This window comes from Mustela erminea, chromosome 3, assembly GCF_009829155.1.
Source record: "Mustela erminea isolate mMusErm1 chromosome 3, mMusErm1.Pri, whole genome shotgun sequence".
Taxonomy (NCBI): Eukaryota; Metazoa; Chordata; class Mammalia; order Carnivora; family Mustelidae; genus Mustela; species Mustela erminea.
The window spans coordinates 69,541,938-69,553,152 of NC_045616.1; the positions used below are offsets into that span (position 1 = coordinate 69,541,938).

Here is an 11,215-nt window from a genome sequence, read left to right on the forward strand (position 1 = left end):
GAGAATATTGGGATCAGGATCACTTTTCATTTCTTATCTTTCAGAGATACACATAAAAATATTTACAGGTTAAATAAAGTATGCTTTGCTTCAAAATAATCTAGGGAGGGAGAGTAAGATATAATATTAATTAGTAAAAGTAGTGTTACCAATCTGGGTAATGGGCATATGAAGAGTTTGCTACACTGTTCTCTGCAGTACCTGCCTGAAATTTAGCATAATGAAAAAACTGGAGAGTTCTCACCGTGCCCACAAAGCTTCATGTGACATGTACACCCCCACCCTTCCTGGCCTCTGTCCTTGAACTCCACTCCTCACTGTCCTTCTGGTACCCCAAAACCACTTCCATCTCACGGCCTCTGCACTGACTGCTCTGTCTGCCACCAACTCTTGTCCCCTGAGTCATCCAAACATCCCATGGAGTGGCTTTTACAACCTCGCTGACCAGGCTTGGAGTTGCAAGCATCCCTTCCACCAACTGTTTCCTTCTCTTTCTGATGTATTTCTCTTCTCGGCACCTGTGACTTGAGACATATTTTAAATTCATTTATTGTCTCTCCTCTACAGGACTGTGGGCTCCAAGAAGTAACTGTGTTCTAACTCCAGTGCCAAGAACAGTCCATTCAGATATTTAATAAATGTCTGCTGACATTAAAATACACTATGAAGGGGCGCCTGGGTGGCTCAGTGTGTTAAAGCCTCTGCCTTCGGCTCAGGGCCCTGGGATCAAGTCCCGCATCGGGCTCTCTGCTCAGTAGGGAGCATGCTTCCCTTCCTCTCTCTCTGCTTGCCTCTCTGCCTACTTGTGATTTCTGTCTGTCAAATAAATAAATAAATAAAAATCTTTTTAAAAAATTAAAATACACTATGAAGATGAAGTAATTGAAACAGTATGGTACTAGCACAAAAACAGACACACAGATGAAGAGAACAGAACAGAGAGCCCAAAAATAAACCCATGCTTATATGGTTAATTAATCTAAGACCAAAGAGGCAAAAATATGTAGTGGGGAAAAGACAAGTCTCTTCAACAAATGCTGCCAGGAACACCGGATAGCAACATGCACAAGAATGAAACAGGATAAGTTTCTATCTCCAAACATGAACATAAATTCAAAATGAATGAAGACCTAAATATGAGACCAGAAATCATAAAATCCCTAGAAGAAAATGACAGTAATTTCTTTGACACTTGTCTTGGCAACATTTTTCTAGATATATTTCCTCAGGCAAGGGCAACCAAAGCAAAATCAAGCTATTGGGATTAACCAAAAGATTTGGGCGGTGAAAGAAACCATTAACAAAATGAAAAGGCAACCTACTGAATGTGAGAAAAAATTTGCAAATGATATATGTGATAAGGGAAAATAACTCATACAACAAATAATCTGATTAAAAATATGGGCAGAGGAGGGGCGCCTGGGTGGCTCAGTCAGTTAAGTGTCTGCTTTCTGATCACGTCTTGATCCCCAGGTCCTAGGATCGAGCCCCACATGGCTCCTTGCTCAGGAGGGAGCCTGCTTCTCCCTCTGTCCCCTCACTCCCCCTGTTTGTGCACATGGACTCTCTGACACATAAATACAAACTTTTTAAAAAAATGCAGTGTATATGTCTGTGTTCATACACACCTACACACAGGAATATTACTCAGCCAAAAAAAAAAACATGAGATCTTGCCATTTTCAAAAACATGGATTGGCTTAGAAGATACAAGGCTAGGTGAAATAATACAAAGAAAGACAAATGCCATATGATTTCATTCATAGGTGAAATTTAAGGAATAGATGGAAAAACAAGAGAAAAACAAAACAAAACAAAATCTTAAATACAGAGAACTGGTAATGGCCAAAGAGGGGGTTGGTGTGGGGTGGTCAAAAATGATAAAGGGGATTAAGAGCAGACGTATCTTGATGAGCAGTGCACAATGTACAGAATCATTGAATTGCTACATTGTACGCATTGTACACGTGAAACTAATATAACACTGTATGCTAACTATACCTCAATAAAAAAAGAAAAAAAATCTGAAAAATGAATGAATGAGTCTCCCCATATCGGTACAATTACCAACTAAGGGCACTCACCCTCCTTCTTCTTACAATGACAGCTCTTCACAGTGTTTGATAACTAACCAAACAGTACCGGCAGCTCAGAGAGTGGCATCCAAGAAAGAGGAGAGTCAGGATTTGTTCATACACCACAGGAAGACCCAGAAAGACCCCTACCGGCTGGAAAGCACACAGCAAGTACTAGGTGCACACTCACTTGTGCGCAGAGAAGGAACCTAAGGAAACATTAGAGCACTGTGCTGTGTGCTGGTGGAATGTGGAGAGAACACAGCTCGAAACCACACCGGAATGACTGAGAAGACATCCGCACAACAAGGCTGAAGTTGAGCAGCTTTCTCTTGCTACAGGGAGGGAACACCCTTGTACACTTAATGGTGTAAGTATGAGTTCTAAAGAAATCCACTGGCATAGTTTAAGGCTGGGTGGTTCTACACACACTCTAGAATGGTAGTTCTCAACCAGGGAGTTCCTCAACCAGGAAATGCCTCCAGACATGACTGGTTGTCACAACCAGAGAGGAAAGGGGTACAGAGGCCATGGTTGTTGCAAAACATCTCACCATGCACAAAGACAGCCCCCACACCGGAATTATCCAAGCACAAGTGAATAGTGTAACTCTAGAAACTCTGTTATAAAGTTAAGGGTCAATTTCTGTAGGACTCTCAGTGTCATTCACTAGATTGAAACATTTTGGTTCTGATTTCACTGGACTTCGTTTAGGGAAAAGAAAAAAAAAAAGAGCAGGCATTGTTCACTTCTCATCCCCCGTTTCCTCTCTCAGCAATACTGCCAACCTAAGTGTCTGTGGATGCCTCTGTCCTGTTTTCAGGGGGAAAAACTTTTTATAGCCAGAGCCCCAGAAGTATCTGTAAGTCACAGAAACCTAATTAACAGTGTCTCCTGGCCACACTCAGCCAGCAACCTAGATAGGGAATTTTGCAAAGCAAGATGTACGAAATCCTAAGGCAAGAGCATCACTCTCCCTGAATGTTCAACTATTTATACATCCTTAAAAGCTGTGCGTGGTTGAGGAAAACTTTCAGAAAAGATGTATGTTACCTCCTTTCATCACTCATGCAGTCCAGTAAAAATCAGAGCATGTTATGAACATTTTCACTCTCTTAATAGCCAGTATTTCTCATTTCATCCATTTCATTCAGCACTATATGTGGTGCCAGAATACAGGAGTGGGTAGGACAGAAACCCATCTGTGGAATCCATTTAAGCTGGAGAAAGAAAGTAAGGACACAGATGGAATCATTTCAGATAAGGACGGGTACTGCTCTGGTGCCAGCACAGGTGGGATGATGGTCAGTGACCCGGGAGTACACAGCACCCTTAGATCAGGGTGGGGAAAACAGAGTGATGTGTGAGTTTCAACGGTGGGATGCGAAGGGTGAGGAGACGGCACCAGAGAACGACAGGCAGAGAGAAGAGCAATTGCAAAGCCTCCGAAGCTGGGGACAAGGCTAAGTCATTTAATGGTCATGAAGAAGGTCCTATGTCTGATATGCAGAAATCCAACACATTGTTACTGAGCATTTATATAAACCATGGCATTATAGGATATGCAGAGATGAATCACACCTAAGTCTGGTTCTTAGGGAATGATAACGTTCAGTGTAGCAGGAGGAAGAATAGAATAAAAGTTCAAGTGGGAACAAGTTTTATGTCCTATGGGCCAAGGAGATAAGGAATCTGGTTTCAATGTTAACGGTATCTTTAATAAGTGGAATTAACTCTTCAAGCAGGCCTTTGTGAGACGCAGCTAATGGCTTCTAAAGATTCTCCAATGCTTCATAGAGCAATTTCAGATAACACCACGACGGCGTCTGTGTGTGTTCATTCACTGAGGAACCGAGGTTACGTGCCTCCAGTGAGCACGATACTAGCGAAGCAAGGTGAGTAAGAGAGACCCTGTCCCAGGGAGCCTTGACGCATGAAGATCAGGGCAGAGGCATCTTCCACTCCTTGACCCGCTCTTCTCTCCTACCCTCTCCTGTTCTTGTTCCTTCCCCCACAAAAGTAAGACCCTTTTTCAACAGAGACAGTTCCTCACTGTCATCTACATAATTGGCTGAAGATAGCTTAAGACATAAAAGTCACCCCATCTACCATCTATACACACCTTCTCAAGAAATGACTGGAGGACGTGCTGCCCCTCAGCGAGGAAGCAAACCGTGTCAGAGAAATGCAGGAGGGGGAAGGGTGATGCACGGAGATGAGTGAAGGGAAGGAGCAGGATGGTGGTCACGACGGTGAGAGGACATCCCCGGAAAACAGCCGTGTGTCAGCCCCGGACAGCGCACAGCCTGGCTGGGAAGGCAACGGTGGCGACGCACTGAGGAAGAGGCTCCAGGGCGGGGGACTTGCAGGTGAGCTGGTGCGGCGGGTAACGCGCAAAGTGCTCACAGAGGTTTTACAGTTGTGTAAAGAGTATGGGAAGGATTCGTGTGGGCTGCATAAAGTCTGAGGGGAGGAACAATACAGAAATTATTTACTCCAAGAGAAACACGGGTATGAAAGAGGGGGAAGAGAATCCGTGGCGAGGAAGAGGAGGAGAAAGAGGAGATGAGGAGGGAGGAGAAGATAAAGAAAATTAAAATATTAAAAATATTACATATATTTAATATATAAAATATTAAAATATTATAATAAATACAATAAGAAATAAAATAAACAATACACACACACACACACACACACACACACACACACAGTGGTAGCAAAATAATGACCCCTCTGAAGATGGCCTACTCCCCAGAATCTGTGTACTGAGCATGGCAAAAGCAACTTTGCCGATGTGATTACATTAGAGGAGATTGTTCTGGATTATCTACAAAAGACCCAATGTAATCACGAGGGTCCTTACACAGGAACAGGAGGAGGCAAAAGAGTCAGAGTCAAAGACACAACTGGAGGGAGATATGAGCCATGCAGCCGGGAGCCAGGAACATGGGTGGCTTCTAGAAGCCGCACAAGGAAAGGCACAGATTTCCCTCCGAGAACCTGCAGAAAGAATGCAGCCTTTGATTTTAGCCTCCTAGGATCCAGTTCAGGCCTTTGAGATGACATGTGTTGTTTTAAGACACCACATTCATGGTACTTTGTCACAGGAGCAATAGGAAACCAGTATGCACATAACCTAAGATGAATACTGAATATTGATTTAGCCAAAAACATTGTACCATAACAGTGGTCTAACTATTCTGGCAAGTTGGGGGATAGAAAAAGGAGGTAGAAGAGGTTGAATTAAGAACTACGTTTCCATGTTCCATATTAGGAAGTCAATATATAATGTCCAGGTTGATAAAGAGAGCAACAAAACTGCATAGTTCTGAAATATGGAGAACATCATTTAAAGAAAGAGTTCTGAGAGTTGAAGCTGTTCTCTCAGGGAACCAGGCCTGGACAGTGGGAAGAGTGAGGTAGATTTCTACAGTTTTTCACAAGCCTCAGAGTACTATTTAATTTTTAAAACTATGTATGTACATTATTCCGATAAGAATAAAATTGAAAGAAGAAAAGATGAGCTATTGTAGATAGCAGTCATCCCTTGCTATATCTCTGGATTTCATCTGACTCCCCTTTACTGAAACACTGTCTCATTTCCTGCGCTTGTCATTTATTATGGAACCAACATGGCCAAGAGCAGAGTTGAGTGTGAATGAAATTGTCTGAGCCCTGGACCAAGCCATGCTTGAAGCCAGACACTGAATCTTTCCAAGGATATGATCCAACAAGTCCCTTTTTTTAGGCCAACGTAGGCTGGATATTCTGTCACTTGAGATACTAAAGATTATCATTATTTGTTAGGAGTACAAATAATTCCATAAATGTAACCATTTTTATTCCCGTAATATAAGAAAATTAAAAAGCTAAACAAAGCCACAGATCCTTAAGTCCTGACTATAAAATGCACTGTAACAGTAATACTATCTATCATGGCCAGAACCTACAACCACCCAAATGCCCATCGACAAGAGAACAGCTATAAATACTGCAGCACATTAACTAACAGAAAGCCACACAGCAGTGAGCATACATGACCTATAAGTGCACAGCAATGTAGATGAATCCTACAAGCATAATGTTGAGGAAAGCAAAGTTTTACTATCCTGTGGGAATGTAAAATAATGCCGCCAGTGTGGAAAACAGCATGGTGATGCCTCAAAAAACAAAACAGCATCATCCTATGATTCAGCAATGCCACGTCCGTGTATATATACAAAAGAAATGAAAGCAGAGACTTGGACAAGTATATGGGCACCCATGGTCGTATCACCATTATTCACAGAAGCCAAAGTTAGGAGCAACCCAGGTGTCTAACAAAAAACCAACATGTAAGCAAAATATGATCTATACACAAAAGGGAAGGAAACTCTGACATATGCTATAACATGGATACAGCTTTAGACATTATGTTAAGAGAAACAAACTAGCCACAAAAGAAGACTGTCGGATTTCATTAAATGTGGTACTAAGAAGAGCCAAATTTATAGATGGAAAGTAGTATGGTGCTTGCTAGGGGCTGGGGAGAAGGGGAAATGGGGAGTTACTGTTAACAGGCATGGAGTCTCCCTGTTTGGTAAGATGAGTAGGTTTTGTGGGTACACAGTGATGATAGCTATACAAGAAAGTTAAGGTACTTCATGCCATAGACCCATTTACTTAAAAATGGTACCTTTTAGGGATGCGTGAGTGGTAACGGTTGAGTGTCTGACTCTTGGTTTCAGCTCAAGTCGTGATCTTGGGGTTGTGGGATTGAGCCCTGCACGGAGCTCCCCGCTCAGCATGGAACTTGCTTGGAATTCTCACTGCCTCTGTCTCTGTCCTTACCCCACCCCTCTAATAAATAAATAAATCTTTTAAAAAGAATGGCAAATTTTATATTATGTATATTTAACCACAATTTAACCAAAAAAGAAAAAGTGTACCTATCCTATGATTCTATTTATATGAGGTTCAAAATCAGGTAAAACCAATCTTTTCCTCTGGAAGTCAGCACAGTGGCTGTGGGGATAGGTGGGCAGCATCGGGGAGGGAATGACAGGAAGTATGAGGACTTCTGAGGTAGAAATCATGTGTTGTTTCTTTTTAAAGATTTTTATTTATTTATTTTGACAGACAGAGATCACAAGTAGGCAAAGAGGCAGGCAGAGAGAGAGGAGGAAGCAGACTCCCTGCCGAGCAGAGAGCCCATGCGGGGCTCGATCCCAGGACCCTGGGATCATGACCTGAGCCGAAGGCAGAGGCTTTAACCCACTGAGCCACCCAGGCACCCCTCATGTGTTGTTTCTTGAGCTAGTGCTAAGTAACACGGATGTGTGCACTTTGTGAAAATTCCTCAAACTTGTGAATTTGGAGATTCCTTCAAGTCTCAGGCTGCATCTTTTATAAAAGAAAAAAAAAAAGAATCTCTTTCTGAGGCTTTACAGCTTTCTCACATACTTTTCAAACACACTTCCTATTTTTGGAAAGTTATTTATACCCAGCATCATTCCAGACAGGATTTGAGACAATACATATAAGAATACACACACAGCTTACTAAATCATTATTTGTTAAATTTACAAATGAAGCAATGTTTAAAAAAGGAAATTAAATCAGAGCCAGAAGAAATAATTGAAAATGGAATATGATGACAAATCCAGGGGAAAATATGCAGAAAATACAGCACCCTCAAGGACAGGGGTGAATTTTATAGAGCTACCTGGGACTGAGACAATTAATTGCTTCCCTGACATTATATATTTTCTAAGTGACTAAGGCAGGATTTTAAGTCAAATTTTCTGACCCAACTACTTTATGTTATTACAGTTTACCACACTTTTTCCAGATCATACATAAAGTACAGACACTGACTTTTTCGACCAAATCATTCCAGGAACATTTTTCTAGATAAGATATCCAACATATTAGATTAACACCAAAATTTTATTTTTGAGAGTATTTTTGGAAACATAGTGCATAAAGTCAGATCCATGTTAGCTACATCATCCAGAAGGTAAGCTGGAGGTACTTGTTAAAAAACAAAAAAAACTTTGCCAAAAATGGACAACGCACAAAAATATCAGGGTAAATTACAGAGGCTTGTGAGAAAGCTGCACAAGCTATCAAGGTACGCTCTAGAGGAGGTAATGGATAAAAGATTTCTTCTATTTCCTTTAAAAAAAAATGGAATGTAGAATTTATACACAAAGACAGGGACCCAGCCTGGGACCCTGCATCCCCTACAAATAGAGAGCTCTCTCTACAAAATATAGATAATTTTGCTCCCCATAACAGTGCGGGAAGCATGGGGAAGAAGTTGAGATCTATGTTCTGAAGAACAAAGGCACCATCAGTACTGAAAGGTAAGGGGCACCGGGAGGGGCTATAGGAGAGTGGTAGGAGGCTGGGGGCCCCAAAGTGGGGCCTCTGAGGTCAGTGTCTGTGAGGGGATGGGGTTCTCTAGTGTCTTTGGTAGGAGCTGAAGGCACCCTGGGTAGGGATGGGGATCACACTGGAGTCTTATAAATAGAAACCGGGGGACGCCTGGGTGGCTCAGTTGGTTGGACGACTGCCTTCGGCTCGGGTCATGATCCCGGAGTCCCGGAATCGAGTCCCGCATTGGGCTCCCGGCTCCATGGGGAGTCTGCCTCTGACCTTCTCCTCGCTCATTCTCTCTCTCACTGTCTCTCTCTCAAATAAATAAATAAAATCTTAAAAAAAAAAAAAATAGAAACCGGGCTGGGAGGGCTGGGGGAATGAAGGTAACTTCAGCAACACCGTGATTGTCCCCTGGTTTTTGTACAGCTTATCAGGACTATAAAAGACAGCACCACCCTCAGCATTTTCCATTTTTGTTAATGGTTGACATACATGCGACCTGATTAGCAGAGTTCCTCATTAGAGAAAGGCCTTCTAGACCTATTAAAAGCTATCCTAATGATACCTGATTTTTATATTTTTTCAATTGTCAAGGTGTGATGATACAACTAAGATAATTTGCGTAGTTGAAGTTCTGTGATTTTTATAAATAGATGCAATTTCTCTCCACTTCCTGATTCTCACTGACCCCTCAAGGCAGACTGGCCTCTGTTAATTCGCTCAGCCTCCAGGCACTAGTCCAACTGGGTCCCTCACAGTGGATTCACATTCTGAATCTTTCATTTAAGAGACATCTATGGTGTGCATTAAGGATGAGAAGTGTCCCTTAGAGAAAAAGGACAGAAATCAGATAGCACTTCTGAGGCTAGGAAAGGAAAAGATGTCTTCATTGATCCAGAGACAGTATCTTAAGAATAAGCCACAGCAAAGGATTCCTTTTTAAAAAATCTGGGACTAAGAGTAGCCGTCTGTACCAGAATTAGAGGCACCTAAAAGAAGTAATGCGAAGATTCACAAATAAAAACTTTGCCTTTTAAACAGGACAGGGAGAACTGTAAATTTGAAACAGTTGAAAAAAAAAATTCAGATGATTGGCAGCAGATTTTAAACCTGAAAAGCCATATGCAAGAGCTTAATTAAGTCCTTTATGGAAATCTTATCATCAGCATTTATAGATACCGAGTTTTGAAACCTGGAGGGGACAATGTGTAAAGAAAAGGCACAAAGGTTTGCATCACCACTGAAGGTCTATATTCTTCTCTTAACAAACGCTCACCCATCTGAGATTGCTTTCTGTAACATATCTTAAAAATTCCAAGTCAAATACACTCTTTGGTTATTATAAAATGCTAAGATGACTTGACAATCGGTAACAGATGATCCATATATGTGTATTTCTCTGCCTTTCAAAATCATGTTAGCAGAGAAGCAAAAAATTGTAAAATCATGTTAATAAAGTACTAGAATTCCATGGCTGGGTGTAAATGCCTGCTGTGGAGACCAGCGGAGCAATGAAACGTTATTTCTTTGTATTACATATTTGGTAACCATAATTCCTTTAATCAACATTTACTGAACACCTATTATAGGCAAAAAACAAAACAAAACAAAACAAAAAAACCAGAATAAAGAAAATTTGTATTTCTTAGCTTCATTATAAAATGTTTTCTTGGCTTAAAAATAGAATTTTGTGGAAAAAGACATTTATTGGCTATATTCTGGGGAAGAGAGGGAGAAAGGCACATGTTGGCCCAAACTTACTTGCCTTAACAGTGGACTTTTAAATTGATTTTCATCCTGATATTCAAAATTCTAGTAAACAATAAAAGGGGTCACCCAGAAGACAGTATTGTAAAGACTCAGGTTGGCGGGGCACCTGGGTGGCTCAGTGGGTTAAGACCTCTGCCTTCGGCTCAGGTCATGATCCCAGGGTCCTGGGATCGAGCCCTGAGTCGGGCTCTCTGCTTGTCAGGGACCCTGCTTCCTCCTCTCTCTCTGCCTGCCTCTCTGTCTGCTTGTGATCTCTGTCTGTCAAATAAATATATAAAATTAAAAAAAAAAAAAAACACTCAGGTTGGCTTTGTGATCACCTCATCTGACTGAATTTTTTGAATCAGCAAATGAGAAAATGAGGCCTTACCCCTATCTGTTTTGATGAGTTAAGCAATGCAAAGAAACTTACATTCTGTTGTTAATGTGGTATTATCACATCTTCGTCAATGTGTATTTTTAAAGTTTAAGAAGGGTATATCTTGTCTCATTTCCCTCCTTCTCACTTATTTTTTCTGCAACTTGTAACACTGTACCCCAGGTACAAAGAACTCTGGCTTGTTTGGCATCATGACCCCCAAAAAACAATTAAACAAGAGAATACAGTCCAAAACACAAATTTAACTTTTTGGTAACATGAAAATCTTTTTCCAATTCCTATATCTTCCAGAAATTGCTAAATAATATTATGTTTCAATGTAAATATAGAGCCCCTTCAGGACCACTAGGAATGGCTGAAATAAGCATCTTACAAAGTCTCGAGAGCAATAAACTTTCCAAGAATATCAGCTGATCACTGAAGTTGATGTGGAGATGAGTCACCTGAAAACACAAAATATATTCTATAAAAACATGCTGAAAAATGTGCTACAAACTACTGATTTTATCCTGAGCAGGACTTGAATTTTAAAAACTAGCATTTGGGTTGATCATTATTTCTTCTCAAGAGCTTCTAATTTTTTTTCTTCTAGCCAATAATTTTTAGGAGACTATTATTTCAAAAA

The 11,215-nt window shown here is 41.0% G+C and overlaps 1 protein-coding gene across 6 annotated transcripts in view; it reads right to left on the reverse strand.

Annotated features, from left to right (window-relative positions):
* The window catches only part of MAST4 (microtubule associated serine/threonine kinase family member 4), a 552,196-nt gene that overhangs the window by 214,210 nt on the left and 326,771 nt on the right, over positions 1-11,215 (reverse strand). The window lies entirely within an intron of this gene.